The sequence below is a fragment of the Orcinus orca genome, chromosome 7 (assembly GCF_937001465.1).
Source record: "Orcinus orca chromosome 7, mOrcOrc1.1, whole genome shotgun sequence".
Taxonomy (NCBI): domain Eukaryota; kingdom Metazoa; phylum Chordata; class Mammalia; order Artiodactyla; family Delphinidae; genus Orcinus; species Orcinus orca.
This window is the reverse complement of record NC_064565.1, coordinates 51,991,720-52,012,117: the sequence shown is the minus strand read 5'-3', so window position 1 is coordinate 52,012,117 and position 20,398 is coordinate 51,991,720. Positions and strand designations below refer to the sequence as shown.

The window sequence follows — 20,398 nt, the reverse complement described above, 5'->3', positions numbered from 1 at the left end:
TATTTAAGCATCCTGTTCAATTACTGCAGAGGATCCACTGTGTTTGTTGGTTTTCTTTTATGTTTGTTTAATTTATGGATTGAGTAGCCTCTAATCCCAAACTTTCCTTAGGAGGATATTGATTTGCTTTTTGAAAATCACAACTTTGTAACTCTCAGTTCAAGTGGTTGCAACATACTAACCATACCTCAGTTCTAGCAATGAGCCGTGACCACCCGCCTGGCCAAGAGTAGAATTTTTGTTTTCCTCTCCACAGTAACTGGTTCAGAGATTTATCCTCACCAGATCAACAGCAGTTATTTCAGGACATTTTGCTGAAGCTATTAAGAAAGAGAAACTGTTATTACTCTTTACATGAACCACTGAGATACAGGCATCAAGCTTCTGGGGGCCACGACTGGGAAGGGAACTGCCTGGGAAATAAAAACAACATGGAAGAGAGAAGAGTTGAGAGATGCAGATGAAGATCTAGTCCTGATGATAACATCTGAGTGGCTATAACTGTAAGTGTCTGAAATGATACCATATACTTTTCAGTTAGGAAAGCCTATACACTCTCTTTCTTGTTTAAACCAGTTTGATTTGTGTTTCTTACACAATTAAATTATAGATTAACATAATTGCCAATGCTAACAGGTTTATAAATGTAAACCCTTATTTTTAAACGAAGAGAGAATTGAAAAAATATGTGTAATATAAAGAGAATATAGCTAGTTATAGTGGACATTGTGTTAAACTAAATAGAAACAGTTTGTATAAGCGACTGAAATTTTCTAAAGGGTAGACCCAATTTAATTGCAAAGTTTCCCAGTAGAAACCATACCCCTCCTTTATCACAAGGGGTCTGAGTTTCATCCCCTTGATAGAAAGACTAAAGCAGAAACCACATCTGTGCATATTTATGTTGTTTTTAAATAAAATGTGCCTATTTGTCAGAGGAGGCTACTCCAGGGTCAGGAAATTTTATTAATTAAATGCCTCGGGCATTTAATTTTACCTTAAACATGTTAAATGGGGAATTTGAAATTTGTAGATTTTTGGTCTAGCGTGTTCATCTAAGTGACTTTCTGTTTGTGACATTTGGAAAGTGCAAACCATGAAACAACTGAGTGTTTTGATAACTCCTAAAATAAATGGTAAGAAACCATAAGAAGGTGCCAAATTGTGCACTTTTAGTTTAGGTTCAAATAGGGAAAATCGTTCTTTCTTTTTTGGCGTAAAATTTTCATACAACAGCTCATTTTGAAATGTGGTACTTTGTTCCTTTCCACTGCTGAATATTATTCATTGTATCTTCTTATATGAATATACCATGATTTGTTTGTCTAAGGGCCAGTTGATGGATATTTTAAGTTTCTTCTAGTTTGAAACTATTAAGAATAAAGTTGCTATGAACATTCAAGTGCAAATGTTTTAAGGATAATTAGTTTCATTTTTCTGCTTACACAACTGGCTAGTTGGATAATTTGTATGGTAAATTTATATTTAACTTTATAAGAAATTAACAAGCGATTTTCCAATTTAGCTGTACCTCTTTGTATTGCTATTGGAGGAGGTCACCGAGAGGACACGACAGCTGATTGACCTGCATGCTGGACTCTGGACATTCGAGGCTCCTCCACCCCTCCCCCGTCCTTGGAATGTACATTCCGCCCACCATTTCCGCCACTGGAAGCTGTTTGAAGAGCGCAGCCTTGAGAGAGTAAGGTGTTGTTGAGACCATCTGGACCGAATATGCTGACTGAACCCAGTTAAGGCCTCTACATAAACTTTTAAGACTGGCGGTCGGTGCGGAGATCTCGTCTTTCGGCTGCTGAAGACAAGCCTCGTGTGTAAGTTCTCTTGCTTATTAAACGTGCCACCTACCAATCTGGAGTGGCCTGGCTTTCTTTGGCCTCAGATCCTTGCCCTCCGTGTACTGTGGTGGCCAGTTTGCAGGCCAACAGTTCTCACCAGCCATCTATAAGAGTTCCAGTTTCTCTACCTTGTCACTAATAATACTTGTACTGTCAGTTTGTGTGTGTGTGTGTGTGTGATTTTTTGGTTTGTTTTAGGAATTCTAGGAACTGTGAGGTAGCTATCTGATGTTTTTTTTGTTTGTTTGTTTGTTTTCGGTACGCGGGCCTCTCACTGTTGCGGCCTCTCCCGTTGCGGAGCACAGGCTCCGGACGCGCAGGCTCAGCGGCCATGGCTCACGGGCCTAGCCGCTCCGTGGCATGTGGGATCTTCCCGGACCGGGGCACGAACCCGTGTCCCCTGCATCGGCAGGCGGACTCTCAACCACTGCGCCACCAGGGAAGCCCTAAATAGTATATTTTAAAGAGCAAAATATTTTAATTTTGATGAAGTCCCATTTATTTAGTTTGTTCATTCATGGTTTTGTATCCTATCTAAGAAATAGTTTCTTAATCCAATTTTCTCCTATGGTGCTTTTTCTAGAAGTATATCATTAGCTCTCACATTTAGGATTATTACTCATTCAAAATTCATAGTGGTGTAGGTAAGGTAGGAGTTTCATTTTTGCATATGGTTATCCAGTTGTTCCAGTACCATTTGTTCAAAAGGCTATTGTATTTGTTTCCTATTAGTACTATGACAAATTATCAGAAATTTAGTAGCTTATAATAAGACAAATTGATTATCTTATAGTTTTGGAAGTCAGAAGTCCAAAATCAGTGTTATTGGGCTAAAGTCAAGATGTTGGCAGTGCTGGTTTCTTCGAGAGCTTCTAGGGGAGAATCCTCTTCTTACCTTTTTCAGATTCTAGAGGTTGCCAAGGCTCCTGGCCACTTCCTCCATCTTCAAAACCAGCAGTATAACACTGTCAAATCTAGTTTACTGAGTCTGCTTCTGTCATCACATTGCCTTCTTTCACTCTGAATCTTCTTCCTCCCTCTGGTAAGTACCCTGGTAATTATATTATGCCCACCTGAATAATTACATTGTGCCCACTCAGAAAAAAGGATCCTTAACATGAGCAACGTTCTTTTTTCCATACAAGGTAATATTTCATAGGTTTAGAGGATTAAGACATGGACATCTTTGGGAGGAGGCATTATTCAGTCTACCACACCTATCATTTCATCCATTGAGTTACTTCTGTTGAAAATCAATTGACCATATAGGTATGGGTCTGTTACTAGACTCTCTATTCTGATCCACTGATCTATATTTCTACCCTTACACCAGTGCCACACAGTCTGAATTACTGTAGCCTTAGAATGATTACTGAATTCATGTAGTAAGAGTCCTGCAACTCTATTCTACTTTTTCACACATTTGACTATTCCAGATCCTCTACATTTATGTATAAATTTTAAAAGCCGGTTTTTAAAGTCTACATCAAAACCTATATATCAAGTTGAGGAGCATTAACAGCTTAGTAATATTAGATTTCTGATCAACGAACATGATATATATGTATATGTATATATATATACATATATCCTTTACTTAAGTCTTCTATAGTTCCCTAAGCAGTTTTTTATAGACGTCAGTATGTAGATCTTGCATATATTTTGTTAAGTTTATTTCTATGTAATTCATATGTTTTATGATATTAAAATGGTATTTGTTTTTACATTTTAATTTTCAATTGTTTGTGGCAAGTTTATAGAAATACAGTTGAATTTTTACATTTACGTTATATCTTATAATTTTGATAAATCCATTTACTAAGTCTGGTAGTCTTTGTATATTCTTTAGATTTTTCTATATAGATGTTCAGATTATCTTGAATAAAGATGATTTAACTTCTTTCTTTTCAATCTGAATGCTTTTTACTATTTTCCTTGAATTATTGCTCTGGCTAGAATTTCCAGCATTATGCTGAATAAAAATTGTGACAGTGGACATCCTTGTCTTGTTCCCAGTCTTAGGGGATTTCATTATAAAGTATGATACAAATGAAGTCTTATGCAAATTCCTTTACTGGTTCAAGTTCCTTTGTATTATTGGTTTACTGAGAGTTTTTAATCATGAATTCATGTTAAATTTTTTATATGCCTTTTTTACATCTACTGATATATTACTTTTTTTTGTCTGTTGAGGTGAAATACATTGATTGGTTTTCATCTTAAAACCCCCAAATTTTAAAATTCATCTTGCATTCCTAGGTTGAACTCACTGAGTCATGATGTATTATCCCTTTTATATATTAACTAATTTTTTTACTGTATGATCTTATATGCGGAATCTAAAAAACAAAATCTCATGGATACAGAGAACAGATTGGTTGTTGCCAGAGGTGGAGGTTGGAGGGGTGCAAAATGGGTGAAGGGGGTTTAAAAAGTACAAACTTGCAGCTATAAAATAAGTCCTGGAGGTGTAATGTACAGCATGGTGACTGTAATTAATACTGTATTTATACTTAAAAATTGCTAAGAGTAAATCTGAAAAGTTCTCATCACAAGAAAAAACATTGTAACTCTGCATGGTGATGTTAACTAGACTTATTTTTATATTGAGAAATGATCACAGTATCAAATTATGATGCACCCCTGAAACTGTTATATGTCAATTCTGTCTCAATTTAAAAAACCTACTTTGAGCTATGACTGATACAGAAAGCTTGCACATATTTAGTGTAAACCATGTGATGAGTTTGCCTCATTTAAAATTTTTTTAATTACGAAATTTATAAGCCTGTGTCTTAGAAGAGATCTGATATCTTCCTGCTTGTCCTGTGTTGCACTTGGAGTTTCCCACACTGTTTTGTCATCATAAGTACGTGGTTTCCCCCCTCCAATGAAGATATAAGAAGTAACACACTAGGAGGAATAGAGGAGTTGGGAAGTTTGTAATCATCATGGTATGGACCTAGTTGAGCAAGAAGCCCCAGTAAATGTTAAAGCTAGAGAGGAAGTGGTTGTGGAGAAGGGTGTTTCTCTGGTGTCAGTTTCTCCCCATCAACTGCTCGTTAGTGGTCAGAATTTCAGTGAAATAAATACATTCCTAGTATTCAGAAGGCAGAGAGGAGAGACAGAGACCTACCTCATGCATACTCAGGATTTTGCCCCACCATGGCCTAAATATGCAGCCTTCAGACAACAACCCCCTCCAATGATAAACCCCACCTGAAGGGCTCTAGGGGTCTGAAGCCCTGGAGTGGGACCTATGTTGTGCCGTCACACTGTGCATAGGGATGAATGGAGGGAGCTGCGCCTTGTGGGTTCCAGCTGGAAAGTGTTGAGCCTTGAATGAGATGATTCCCAACTGACACAAGCCAACATGCTCCCTTTCTACGCGCAGGGGCGCCCAGCAGACACTGGTTGGCCAAGGAGCTTTGTAAGCAGCTGAAAGGCTTTGAAAATCTCAGGAGACTGATTCGCAGCAAGGCCGTCTTAATGTCCTGGGGTGGAATGACTCAGCTGATTGTGAGTGATTGAACCTGCTCGGGCAGCAGCCTGAACTGATTAGTTACAGTCAGTGAGGTGTTGTGAGGGGAGCTCAGGAGCATGCTCCAGGTCAGGGAGAGCCGTTTCCTCCCTCAGGAAGGCTGACCTTGGTGGTCCACGTCCTGTCTTCATGTATTTGGACCATCTTTTCAGGTACCTAAGGAGGGGTCCGGAAGAGCCTGGGTCGTAAGTGTGGGGTGTCATGGGTGGTGAGGGGCTGTGATGCTCAGCTTGGGCAGCAGGTCCAGAGACATTGGGGCTTGCTTGTCTGCATGACACAAAGGTCCATCCCGAGAGCTTTCCCTTCCCAGTGGCTCTTTGACTGTAAAATGTGATAACAGATGAGGAGGCAGGGCAGCTGGGGACAGATGGTGTCCTCTGAGGGGTCCTTGAAGCCTTGCACAGCACTCACTCCTCAGGTGTCCGGAACGGGGCTCGAGGAGCTGATTCTTCCCTCAGCCTCCTCTCTGTCATCCTCTCCTGCTTCTCCCTGAGGCAATTTTCTAACATTTTGTAAAGGTTTTTTGTGAGAGATGTTGAATTGTAGTCTTCTTGTAGTATCTTTGTCTAATTTTGAAACCAGGGTAATGGTGGCCTTATAAAATGAACTGAAAAACAGCTAGTGTAAAACTAGCATTATTATTATTATTTTTTTTTTTGCGGTACGCGGGCCTCTCACTGTTGTGGCCTCTCCCGTTGCGGAGCACAGGCTCCGGACGCGCAGGCTCAGCGGCCATGGCTCACGGGCCTAGCCGCTCCGCGGCATGTGGGATCTTCCCAGACCGGGGCACGAACCTGTGTCCCCTGCATCGGCAGGTGGACTCTCAACCACTGCGCCATCAGGGAAGCCCCAAACTAGCATTATTTATGCCTTACATGATTGATAAAATTCACCAGAGAATCCATTAGGCCTAGAGTTTTCTTTCTTGGAAGGTTTTAAATTATGAATTCAGTTTCTTTTGTAGGCAACAGGCTATTTATGTTTTCTATTCTTGATTTAGTTTTGGTAATTTGTATCTTTCAAAATATTTGTTCATTTCATGTAAGTACTCCAATGTATTGGCATGAGTTTTTTCATAAAATTCCCTTATTATCAGTTGTCTATGGTAATGCCCCTAATTTCATTCCTTACACGGGTAAATTGTATTTTCTTCTTTTTTTAAAATCAGTTTATTTTATCCATTTATTGTGCTTTTCAAAGAACCAGCTTTTGAATTCACTGATTTTCTCTCCTTTTTTTGATTTTCTGTTTCACTTTATATTTCACTGATTTCTGTTATTATTTCCTTATTTCTACTTCCTTTAGATTTAGTTTGATATTTTTTCCTAGTTTCTTAAGTTGAAACTTAAATCACTGCTTTGAAACTTTTCCTCTTTCCTAAAATGATCATTTAATTTAATGCTATAAAATTCCCTGCAAGGCTTTAGTATGTGCCTCATATTTTCGTATGTGGTATTTTCATTTTCATTCAATTGAAAATATTTTATAATTTGCCTGTGATTTCTCTTTGACTATGAGTTTTTTCCAAGTGTGTTGTTTAGTTTTCAAATACTTGGGAAGTGTCCAGATATCTTTCTATAAGTTTAATTTTGTTTTGTTCAGAGAACATGCTTTTATGAATTCAATCCTCTTAAATTTCTTTTGATTATGGACCAGAATATGGTCTGATTTGATGAATGTTCTGTGTACACTTCAGAAGAATGCTTAGTCACCTAACATGGAATAGAATGTTCTATACATGCCAGTTTGGCAAAGTTGATGGTGTTGTTCAATTCATCTATATCTTTATGTTTGTTCTATCAGTTTTTGAGAAAATGGTATTGGACTATACAATTGAGTTAATTTCACATTAATCAACTTAATTGTGAGGTTGTTACAAGGACTCACAGGTCTCAAACAGTTTCTACTCACAAAACAACTTTATTATTGAAGGTCCCTAACCATTACCAACCTGCCTGTAAGCGAAGCATGTTAGTACCAGGAAGCCCAAGGTCTCTCATGATGAAGATTTTTTAGAGTATGCTGATTTTGTAGGCATATTGTAGTTATGTGACCAGCCCTAGTGGAGCCCCTGATTATCACTACCATTTACTGAAACCAGGTGCAAATCATAAATCCAATTAGTATTTCTCAACAGTATTGTCAAGCTATTAAATCCTGTTCTGGAACAACTCACAGACACATGGTTGCAGAATATTATTTATCTTTACAATAGGTTCCATAGCATTGCCCAAGGGTCAGTAGCTCTGGAGATAAGCATGAGATCAATCCAGGCCAGCTGAAATAAATCCACCCTGTACCAGTGAGGTATAGGTATCAATTTAAGGAGACAATTAAACTAACACAATTACTGTGCAAATTTTACCATATTTTTGCACCAACTTAACTCTTTTCTTACAGTCTTTGCCTACTGTAGTTTGAACTTTATTATAAGCTTATGCTTATAAATTATAATAAATAATTAATACATTATTAATGAGATAGAAGTCCTCTTCAGGCCACTATCTTCCATTGAGATTGCATCCTAGGCAGATTTTCACTCAGTTTCCTAGTACATTTGATCAACTATGTCTGTATTATCATGTCTTATTTTCACCTATCAAATTGACTTTACCAATGATCTCAGAATTGTACCAAATTGCACCATTTCTATGAATATTAAAAATATAATTACAAAACAAATCAGAAATTATGACTGTATTATTGTTGCTTCCCAATAGAAATAACTATTTCCTGTGTGCCAAATATTATTATGTACACAGTTATTAACCAAAAATGATGTGTTAGTGAAATATGGAGTTCTAGGTGTTCTGAGTGAAGGTACCTTCCTTCATCACACAGGATCAAATCAAAATGGGATTCAAATGGAAGAGCCTTTTAAGAAAGCCCCTTAACTGTCTTTTGGTAGTATTCATGTAAAAGTTAAAGATTTTTCTATACTCACAAGTTGTACAATTGAGCTATCTTATTCTGGTCCATTGCTGTTGCCAGAGCTGTTAAGAAGACTATGTAAGGGGCTCCCTGGTGGCACAGTGGTTGAGAGTCTGCCTGCCAATGCAGGGGACACAGGTTCGTGCCCTGGTCTGGGAAGATCCCACATGCCGTGGAGTGGCTGGGCCCGTGAGGCCCGTGTACCGCAAAAAAAAAAAAAAAAAGAAGACTATGTAAAATATACTCCCCATTTGGAACCTTGTGTTAACAAGGGGATCCATATAGTTCCATGAATGGACTACCTGTGTTTTGGCAGTTGTATACCAGGCCAATGGGATTGGCTTTTTTTTTTTTTGGCCTTCATTTGAAGTACTATATCTAAAACTCCTGCTTGTGCTATAGTACAAAGCTTTTTCTTCACTGTTCTGTTCGGGCTTGTTGTCTTAACTGTTCCATTTGTAAAAACTATTTAGTTAAAACTGCATCATCAAACTAAACAGCTTGATGTCTACCTCATAAAATTTTCATACTCCCCAAGCCACCTTTTTTTGCAGGGTCTTTTTTTTTTTTTTTGAGAACTCTCTTAGTTAAAGCAAATTCCGTTCATGTAAACATTCCTAGGCTTTCTCTTATTCCCCATAAAGCACTCTTTGGTCTGGTAGTAAATGTTCTTTTATCCATCATGTATGTTGTTCCTACTATGCACTAATTGCCTATGTGTAATTGGGAAACATATCTTGTAACCAAACACGCCCTGTTTCCCAGGACAAAGTCATATGGGAAATGAGTACTCCTATATATACTTTTGTGGATACCAGAATGTCCTCTATAGGTAGTCTCTCTAAATTGCAGATATTGTATCTCTAGTGTATGAAACCACTAGGTTAGCTGTACGGATTGATTGATCAACCTCAATAACACCAATATTCTTTTTGTTTTTCCTTAAAGGTATTGGTGTATAATACTATGACACTAGGCAATTAATGCCTGCCATTATAATATTTTCTTAACATTTCATTAAAATTTATAGGTACACAATTATTTTCAGTTCTAACACAAAACGGAGTGCATGATGTTTGACCTGGGGAAAGAAATTCTCATAGGTATCTTCTCATTTGGGGTCCTAATAGTAAATATAACCTGTAAAATGAGAGCCAAAGACATACCATGTTAGTGTTGTTCCATTTAGACATCAGGAGGATTTCTGTGATTTCACTGGAGCATATGACATAAGCCATTGTCCATTTAGACATCAGGAGGATTTCTGTGATTTCACTGGAGCATATGACATAAGCCATTCCAATAACGATGTTGCTTTATACTGTCTCCCAGGTCATGGCATTTTATTCTAGTAAGGATGGAGCATAGGTGGAAAAAAATGTATCATCCTTACCAGCATCTGAGTCAAAACTAAGAAAGAAAATTATTTTTTGGCTTTAAGTCTTTCTCAAGATACCAAAATAATGTTTGATGTTCCCTTATGAATAATTCCTTTGTTAATTCCTTTACCCTCAGTGATTATTTTACATTCTTTCCATTTATTTTAACCCAAACTTTTTCTCCCCATGTAAGCACTCAGGTTTGGCCTCTGTGCTGACCCACATGATGGGAGGAAATATGTGCCTTGCTAGTGCCTCCCTCTCCACCCATTGCCGTTTATTTGAAGGAGGATTAGAAAAATGTAAGCTTATGGAGTATCTACCAGGTAGTAAGTCACTTGTTCTTGTTGAAGCCAGTTTGGGCTTTATATAGGTTTGAAGATTAGTTGCATATATATTTAGGATTTTATGTCTTTTGATAAATTGACCCATTTTTCCCCAATTTTATTGAGATAATTGGCATACAACATTGTATAAGTTTAAGGTCGGCATAATGACTTGACTTGCATATGTTGTGAAATGATTACCACGATACGTTTAGTTAACGTATCATTTCATGTAGATACAAAAAAATTTTTATTATTTTTTTTGTGATGGGAACTTTTAGGATCTACTCTCTTAGCAACTTTCAAATATACAATACAGCAGTCAACTCTAGTCATCATGTTGTACATTACATCCCTAGTATGAGTACTTATTTATCTTATAACTGGAAGTTTGTGTCTTTTGACCACCTTCATCCAATTCAATTATGAATTGACCCTATAACATTATGAAACATCACTATTTATCCTTCATAATATTCCTTGCTCTAAAACTTTTATCTAATTATTTTTATAGCCATTCCAACTTTGTTTTAACTTGTGCTTATGTGGTATATCACTTCGTGTCCATTTACTTTTTTTTTTTTTAACATATCTTTGTCTTTAACTTAAAGTAGATTTCTTGTAGACAACATATAGTCGAGTCTTATTCTTCTCCATTTTACAATTGGAGCACTTGGACCATACTCATTTGTTGTAACTGTCAGTATAGTTGCATTTACATCTATAATCTTCCTCTTTGTTTTATGTTTTGTCATGTGTTTTTTCTCTCTAGTTGGCAAAACATTTTGCTTATTTAAATTCTCCTAAAATATAAAAAACAGAATGGTTTCCTGAAATACAGTTTTTGGCAGTAAGTAAAGGTTACATTAAAGAACATTAAACCCCTAGTTTCCATAGCAGCTTTTATTTTTCTCTAAAAAGAAAGTTCATTTTCCTACAGAGACGTTCATTTAGATATGTATTCTACTGCACATAAAAGTTTTTTCTAAAGTGCCAAAACTCAAATAATTTTCATTATTTCAGAGAATTATAATAAGCAGAAGAATACATCAACTTAAATACTCAAGGTCATCTCAAATCCTGAAGAGTCCCTGGGTTCTGTGATAGGGAATTATTTTGATAGCAAATACTTGGACTGAAATCCAAGCAATATGCTCTAAATCTTTATCTTCTGATACTTAATTCTTTAAAATATAGTAACAGATTGCCTAGTCATATCTAATTATGTGGTCAAAAGACCCGAGAGTGTTTTGTAATGACTTGTTTTAAAAATTCCTACATAAACTTCATTTGTCAGTTCTTTATTCCACCATCTATATTTTTCTTTGCTTTGTATGTCTTTTTTTATTTCCACCAATTCCCAAGGACAACCCTTCAAAAAACTATTCGTCCTGTTGTTTGGATGGAGGTAAATTGCCGCCGTAATCGTAAGGTCTGTGGCTGTCTAGAGTGTCAGTCTGGCAACCCAGATGGTCTCCAGTGGTCAGAGCAGTGCAGCAGGGAGTGGTCTGGTCACTCTTCACTCCCACCAGGCTCAGGGCCCCCAGAATCATGACACTGAAGCCACTGAGCCACAGTGCCGTGGACTTAAGATAATCAGAACATCATCTCGTGTTCCAATGGGCATAGATAGTATCAAATATATGTGTCCACATAATTCCAGACAAATAAAGGCGCTGGTAAACAGATGGATCACAGGAGCCCTTGGTAGCAGACCATCTAAGTAATGTTCCCCAATTAAATGTCAGCCCCGAGGCTAATTGAGGCCTTCCACTGATGCAGAACATATTTACAATTGCAAGAATCCCTCATGTTGCCATTATGTAGCCATATCCACTTTTCTCCCATCTCTAGCCTCTCCTTAACCACTGTCAACCACAAATCTGTTCTCCATTTCTATAACTTTGTCTTTTCAAGAGTGTTGCATAAATGAGATCATACATTTTGTACTTTTTGATATTTTTTTCACTCAGCATAAGCCTCTGGGGTTTCATTCAGGTTTCCTTATGTTAGGTAATTCTAACATTTCTGTCAGTTTGGTCTTGGCATCTAATGATTGTATTTTCTTTTAAAATTCAGTCTGGCATCTTCCTTGTTCTTGGTATGAGGAGTGATTTTTCAATTGAAATCTGGACGTTTTCATATTATGGTCTCAGACTTTGGATCTTATTTAAACTTCTGGGTTACTTTGCTTTTTCTGTTTCATCAGAGAAAGGAGGGGAATGTTGCCTCATTACTAACGGAGATAGAAGTACAGGTTCCCCACTTGGTCTTTATTGACAACCAAGGGAGTGGAGGCTCCTTGTTACTCTTTGGTGGGCATGCGAGTTTGAGCTCCCCCTATGGAGTCCACTGACATTGTGGTGGGATGGCCTCATTACCACTGTGTGACAGTCCTGAGTCTCCACTGGGCGTGCTATGACACCTGTGGGAGGGGCCCCTTGTTACTGCTGGGTGGCTGTGAAAGTCTAAGCTGTGGTATCCATTAACTCTGGGGAGCTCGTTACTAGATGATGGTGATGAAAATCTTAACTCCTTACTTGACCTTCTCTGACACTACCTCAGAGGGGTTGTTAGAGCACTTCATTACAGCCTCACAAGAGTGGAAATCTAGGTTTCCCACTCAGACTTTGCTGCTGTGGATGGGGTAGGCCATAGTTTTGTTTTTCGGTTTTGTTTGGAGTAGATTACTTATTATCTAGGCATTTTCTTCTAGATTGCCCTTTCCTGGTACCTTGGCTAGAGAGAATAGGCTCTTATGGGTACTTTTTTTGTCTGCACTCTTTGGCTTTTGTAGGCTACCAGCTTCTTCAACTCCAAGTCTGAGATATGAGCAAAAAGAAATCCCGGAGAACTCACCATCCTGCTGTCCCTCAGGTCCTGAAGTCACTGCTGCTCTACCTTCTTCTTGCTGCCTTTCAGAGTTTTCTTAGAGTTTCTCTTTCTCTTTCTCTCTCTCTCACGCACACAATCTGTCATCTATTTATTTATCTACCTGTCTATCATCTAACTATCTTAGTTTTCTAGAACTGTCTTAACTAAGTACCATATACTGGCTGGCTTAAACAACAGAAATTTATTTTCTCACAGTTCTGGAGGCTAGAAGTCCACGATCAGGGTGTCAGCGAGTTTGGTTTCTTCTGAGGCTTCTCTCCTCGGCTGGTAGATGGCTGCCTTCTTGCTGTGTTCTCACATTGTCTTGCATATATCTGGTGTTTGTGCGTCTAGATTTCCTTTTCATGAGGGCACTAGTCACATTAGATTAAAGCCAACCATAATGCCCTCATTTTAACTTAATCATCTCTTTAAAGGCTGTATCTCCAAATACAATCATATTCTGAGGTACAGGGGTTTAGGGCTTCAAAATATGAATTTGGGGGAACACAATTCATACCATAACACTCTCTCTTATTGTCTCTCTCTCTCTAGGTATGAACGTTTGCGATACACACACACACACAATCTAGGAATTTAGCTGTAGTTAGAGGAGGGAATAAGGAAAAGTATCTGTACTCTATCTTCCCAGAAATGGAAGTCTTTGTTGTTATTTGTCTTAATGTCATCACTTTAAAGATGTCATTACATTCTGGTCTCCACTGTATTTAGTGAAATGTCAGCCAACATTTGTAGAGTTGTATCTCTCTTTGTAATATATATATTTTTTCTTCTGGTTTTCAACAGTTTGATTGTATGTCTAGATATGGTCTAATTTGTGTTATACTACTTTGTATTTGCTGAGCTCTTTATTGGTTATGTTCTTCACCAAATTTTGAAGAAAATTAGCTCTTAAATCCTCATGCATTTTTTTCTGTCCTATTTTCTCTCTCAAGTCCTTTTGGAACTCCAATTACACATAACAGATTACTTGATTTTGTGTCACAGATCATTGATGCACTTTTGTTTTCTTGTTATTTTCCTTTCTCTATTTTTCAGATTAGATAATTTCCATTGAACGTTTTCTACATACATTGATCCTTTCTTTGGCCATTTCCAACCATCTGTTGATCAGTTTCAGTGAACCTTTTATATCAGATACTCTGCTTCTAAACTCTAAAATTTCTATTGGGTTATTTTTTATATTTCCCATTTCTCTACTGAGATCCTCCAGATCTTCACTCATTTTGATAATAGTTCCCGTTTGATTTTTGAATATGTTTTAAATACCTGCTCTAAAGTTCTTTTCTAGAAATTCCAACTTCTGGGTTATCTGGAAATCTGTTTTTATTAACTTTTACAAAAACAAAATATGGGCCACATTTCCCTACTTTTAAAAATATATCTAGATATTTTAGATAATAATAGAATTCTGGATTCCATTAACTTCCTCTGAAGAATGTTGATTTTTGTTTTTCAGACAGTAAATTATTGGCTGTTAATCTTGAATCATGGAGGCTTGGTTTTATGCTTTATTAGAAGAGATCTCTTTTTGTTTTATCTTTGTTCAAGATAGATATTTTAGTCCTGCTACATCATCTATAGCTTTAAGGCATGATCTTATGATGTTTCACTGAGAAGAACCCAAACTCAAAATTTTATCTTTCTTCTGTGGGAAGAAACTGAGGCATCTGTCCAGTTAATTCAGCCTTACACTTGATGACTTCCACTTTTATCATTGGAGCCTTCTTCAGACGTGCACAGTTTAGGGCACAGTCAACGATATGAGGATGGTTATATGCAGGTTTGGGACCTATTCTTTCAATGTCCTCTTTTTTCCCAGGAGTTTTACTCTCGGTTTCCATCAACTCTAGCTTCTGAAACCTTAAACCACTGAGGCAGCAGTTTTCGGCTTGAGTTCAGTCACTTCATGCCATGTGGACTGGAATATGGTATAGTGAAAGGTGGAATTCACTTTAAAAATATAATTTCTCTTAATTTTATGTTTTTATTTGATTGCCCATGCCTTCAAATAGTTACTTAAAAAGTATTTTGCTTAGAGTTTGTAATTGTTATCTGGGAGATCGTGAAGTTATATCAGTAAAAACTACTCCAACATACCAAAACCAGAACTTTTCTTAATTTATATTTGTAAGTAGAAGAAAATAACCCAATTAAAAAATGAAAAGAAGACAGAAGGAAATATAAATGATAGCAATTTACTGGCTTATTAGAATGGTATACGTAAAGTACCTTCTAGTGGCTTTTTGAGTTTTAGCCATTTGGTTTTGTTTGTATTTGGATAAATAGTAAGAATTTCAAGTAGTTCAATCGAACTATGAAAAATGTCGACAAAAACAGGAAAAAGTCAAAGAAATATGGAATTTGACTTTATAGCTCCATGCTAAAATTGGATTTTTAGGCTGAGTCTCACACCAAGTTTGCTGCTTCTAAGGCTACATGGAACAATTTCAGTTACTATGTCTAAGACTTCAAAGGAGAAATAAATAATGAAGAATTTTAACGTTTTTTTATCAGATTCTGTAAAAAGCAAGATTTCTTTTCTTATGACTAGCAAAATTATACTATCAGTAATAAAATTTCAGGCAGTGATGATGGTGTGCAACAGCATTTGCTAAACATATAACAAGTATGTGTTTAGGGGATATTCATGAGGAACGATTGGTGTCGACAGATGTAATTTTATGTTCTTTTTCAAAATCCTTCTTAAATTCTTCAGAATAATTGCAAACAGCTTTAACTTCCAGAGAGTAGAGTAATCAGCTAGTTCACCTTGAGTGGGAAGGGAGACTCAGTTTCATAAAACCAAATTTGTACTCTTGTGATTTCTGGGCAATTTTCTTTTGCTTCCATATAAAATTTCAGGGATCAAAATTAATTCTTCCTTATAGCTATCCCTATAAAATTTGTCCTAGTAAATATAATTAAATAGAAATACAGCTATGTTCAAAGAATGAAATAATAATTATCTCAGCCTAAACATTGAATTTTCTAACTATGCCAGCATTGTAGCCTATCTTTTCTATTATTTAAGCTTGGTCCTTTTTTCTTAAACCCTCTTTTTCTTATTGAGCTTGCAAATACATGGAAAGGCTGCCTCTAGGAGGATTAAAAATAATTTTCTGGGAAAATACTTTTACACAATTAGGCTCTTCTTTTAAAGATAAGTGTTAAGAACTATGTGCACAGTTACAGTCCTTTAAGCTAAGCTACTATACCCCATTGGATAAATCTGTATTCACACTTTATTTTTTCAACCCAATATTGTTTACAAAATAGACCAGAAATATTATGCAATTCAAGTTTGAAATACATGTTATCTATAAGAAAAAAATCAATGTTATTAAATCGGTTATTCGTAAAATTTTGTTTATATTTTTTCTTTTTTATTTGTATACATATTTTTATTCCTAACAGTTGTCTTTTTTGGGGGGATTTCTATGCAAAATAGAGTTCAAATAGTAACACTAACTCAAAATGGTGCTGGCTGAGAACTTTTCAGTATCAGTCAATTAGATCAGATATTTGGATACTGTCTCTCTATGTGGCTCCATTATAGCATTTCTCTCTGTGAAGATGGGAATGAGTGTTTATTAGTATTTATCTTACATATAGTGTGTATACATGTGTGTGTCTTTCTTTTATCTTAATCATATGCCTCTTGCTCTCCCTCTCTCCCCGACTCCCCCTCCCACCTTAGTCTATCATTTCAATTTCATAAGTGTTTATTTTGCTACTGGCCTTCTTTCTAATTCATCACACTTTCTAGGTAGATGTTCATCATTTGCTTCCCTCTGCTAAGTACAAGTCTTATTTTCAAATCCTGTTTACTGTCAAATATTTTGCCCCTGCTTGTCAAGCAGGTAGAGTAATATTGAACTTCCTGGTATTTCTTTTACACCTACTGGTTCAAGAAACAGAGAAGGAATGCCTTGGGTGAAGAAAAGTGTACATATCTAACTGTGGGCTCTTTTGGGGAATTGCAGTGTCAGGTCTTCATCTTTCTTAATATTTATTGTGCTTGTCGCTGCTTCTGCTAAAATGTATCTACAGTTTTCAGTAATTTGTATCTTGAACTCATTGCAGTATATGGGACACAAAGGATTATCGTTATGTTTTGGATCTTAACGCCTACTGTCTCCTACTATGCATGTTAGTGACTGTTCTGTTTTATATTTTGGAATAGTTTAACACATATTTTATCTAAGATACCTAAAATAATTGTGCTATTTATATAATAACAGTTACACTAATAAAATTAAGTAACAGCAGAATTTGATTGAATATGTTTTGGTCATATTACCTATTCCTGTCACCTGTCTGTCCGATAATATTCGCTCAATTTTGAGTTGCATTTATAGTGTGATTGAATATTTTTCACACAAATGCTGCATACTGTATGGCATTTTGTTAGTTGTAGCTTCCTCAGGTTTAAGGGGGTAAAGTGTATTCAATTCACCCACAGGTGCATGCCATTTATTGTAATTTATTTGCCAAAGGGCTGCCTGCCAGAGCTAAAATCACATTCATCTTCTTGTTCAAATCCTCTAAATATGTTGAAACACTTAAGAGGCAATGTCAACAATGATTCAGTTTAAAAAATCACACCAAGAGATGTTTGGCATGGTGTACAATCTAGGTTGCAATTAGGTTTTATCGCTTGTTTATGGGCCAAGTCAGCTCCATCTCTACTGTCTTATGTTGAGTAGGATGTCAAAGGCCTGTTCTTAAGAAGAAAGAGTAATGGATTAATAGTCAAGAGACTAGGAGTGGCAGCCCTTATGCTATTCACTTTCCAACATTAGTGTATACCAAACCACTGCTGATTTACACAATTCGTTCACTTTCTTAGCAGTATGAGACTATGAACCCATGACTGTAGTTACACCTTAAAATTAATTATTCACAGATGGTGTAAACATTTTACTAAGGAGAGTCTAAAACAACAAGGTTAAAGATATTAAATAGTCTTAAATAAAGTAAAAGTTCTTAGTGTGTAAGGCTGAAGAGAGACTAGCATATACAGTAAGAAAGGGTTTTCTGTAGTTGGAAGTTATCAAAAGAAAAAAGTTCTAAAAAAACTTTTCTTGACAGATGTGAAAAATGATTGTTATTTAGTATTCCTAAACAATGATTAAGGAAGAAATGATGAAATATCTATAAATTCAAATTTTAAAAATAGGAAAATATAAAGAGATTAGTGTTGAACATTGAGTTGGAAATCATCAGCATCCCTACCAAATTATCAGACACTGAGCTGTTTGGACTCTGAGAATGATGAGAAACTCATGATCTCATGAGCAAGCCTATACCCTCATTAGACAAACTTAACTGTCATTTAAAAAACTGTTAGCCAACATTTATTTCTATAGAATTTCCATGTACTGATAAACTTATGAGAATTAAAAGCAAATGTCAAGCTAAAACTATCATTCCTTACCATAATATATACTTTATTATTTGATTTTTTTTTGAAAAGTAAAATTCTGCTTTATTTTTAACTGCATGAGGACACTGACATGCAAATAAACAGGAAAGGAAATAAGTAATCTAAGACTGTGACTTTCCAATTTCATCCAGGTTGGGTTTGGTTTAAGTCTGAGTTGAAGTTATACACGTTTCTTTATTGTGACCTTTCTTACTGATAAAGAATTCCATAATTTTTCATCCCTTTGCTAAATAAGTATAAAGATACTAAATGTCAATCTTCTTGCTAGTTTTTTTTTTTTTCTTTTTTTTTTTTTTTGCGGTACGGGGGCCTCTCACTGTTGTGGCCTCTCCCGTTGCGGAGCACAGGCTCCGGACGCGCAGGCTCAGTGGCCATGGCTTACGGGCCCAGCCTCTCCGCGGTATGTGGGATCTTCCCGGACCAGGGCACGAACCCATGTCCCCTGCATCAGCAGGCGGACTCTCAACCACTGCGCCACCAGGGAAGCCCCCTTCTTGCTAGTTTTAAGATATAGCTCATAAGTCTGTTGCAGGAAAGGGGACCCCTTCCAGGGCCCAAGAGCGAGCTCTTGTCTAACACTCGGAAATGAGTTGTCCAAGGAGACACAGGTACTGACAAAGCAAAAGACTTTATTGGGAAGAGGCGCCAGAGTAGAGAGCAGCAGGGTAAGGGAACCCAGGAGAACTGTTCAGCTATGTGGCTTGAGGTCTCAGGTTTTATGCTAATGGGGTTAGTTTCCAGGTTGTCTCTGGCCAGTCATCTTGCTTGGCCCATATTTGGTCTGACTCAGGGTCCTTCCAGGTGGCACATGCATCTCTCAGCCAAGATGGATTCCAGCGTGAGGGTTTCTGGGAGGTTGGCAGGACATATCATCACCTCCCTCCTCCTTTCGGCCCCTCCCGAATTCTCTCGGTGGCAGCACCGTGTTCTTTATCAGGACCTCCTGTTGTGAGACAACTCAGGAAAGCAGTTATCATCCTGCCTGGCCAAGGCGGGCAGTTTTGGTCAACGGTTCCCTAACAATTCTGTTATCAATCTTGAAATGTACCTTGAGGCCTTATTTTTTGGGATGTGTGTACAGCTAATTTAACTTAGCTAGTTATTAAACATGCTTTGCTGACTCTTCTAAGCCTTTTTTTTTACCTTTCTTGACTGATAATAAAGTGACTTTTTGATGGTGGCTCAGGTGGTGTGCAGGGGTGGATTACACTGTCCTTCCCCTCTTTCCTCATCACCTGCTTCCATCCATTAGTCTCTAAATAAATATCTGTTATTCCTTAGAACATTCCAGGGGTATTCTTGTTGGGATTTCCAAAAAGTCCTCTTAAATAGCATCATTCTTTCTTACCCAGTTCTGAATAATTTGAGAAATAAAGAAAGAATGATAGCATGGGAGCCAAAATATTGCCTTTGTTACTGATAATGAACAGATTTTGGTAGATCTGTTCATTTGGAAAACGAATGATCCTATCATCCCTGCCCTGCAGGTTGCTGGCAACCCTGGATAATTGGAAGAGGCCACCATCCCAAAGTGTTTCTGCAGCTGATAGCTTCCTCCCAAGAGGAAGGAAGGCAGAGGTGAGTCAAGTGCCTGGTTAATTGCCTCAAATTTACACATCAAACAGATCATCTCACCTTCCTAATGACAAAGAGAGGTGACCAGTTTGTTGAGAAAAAAATTCTTCCTCAAGTTAGATAAGAGTGGTAGTGGGGTAAATGTTCCCAATTAACGTACTCAGTGAGAAGGTATGGTGGGGCGGGGTCTTTCTCTGCTGGTCACAGAAGCTTCACAGCACCGTTTTCTTCCAGAAGTCCCCTGTTCCAAAGGGATATCAGGTGAGGTTAAAACATACTAGTTGACACTATTTTTTACACTGTTTTGACTAGTTTTTCTTCTAGCTTATACATTTTTTTCTTCTGGGGGCAGTCACAAGCACCCAAAACTCCTTAGCAAGTACCTGGCATTGCCACTGTGTTCCAGCACTTATGCTTTTGTAGCCATTTATTAATGGTTACTTACT

At 37.2% G+C, this 20,398-nt stretch overlaps 1 long non-coding RNA gene across 1 annotated transcript; it reads left to right on the top strand.

The window, feature by feature from the left end:
• Positions 1 to 211: 211 nt before the first annotated feature.
• Positions 212 to 20,181, top strand: LOC125964962 (uncharacterized). The gene is made up of 3 exons (XR_007478313.1): positions 212 to 503; positions 1,526 to 1,832; positions 19,865 to 20,181. It is a non-coding gene; the product is annotated as an uncharacterized LOC125964962 (long non-coding RNA).
• Positions 20,182 to 20,398: the final 217 nt, after the last annotated feature.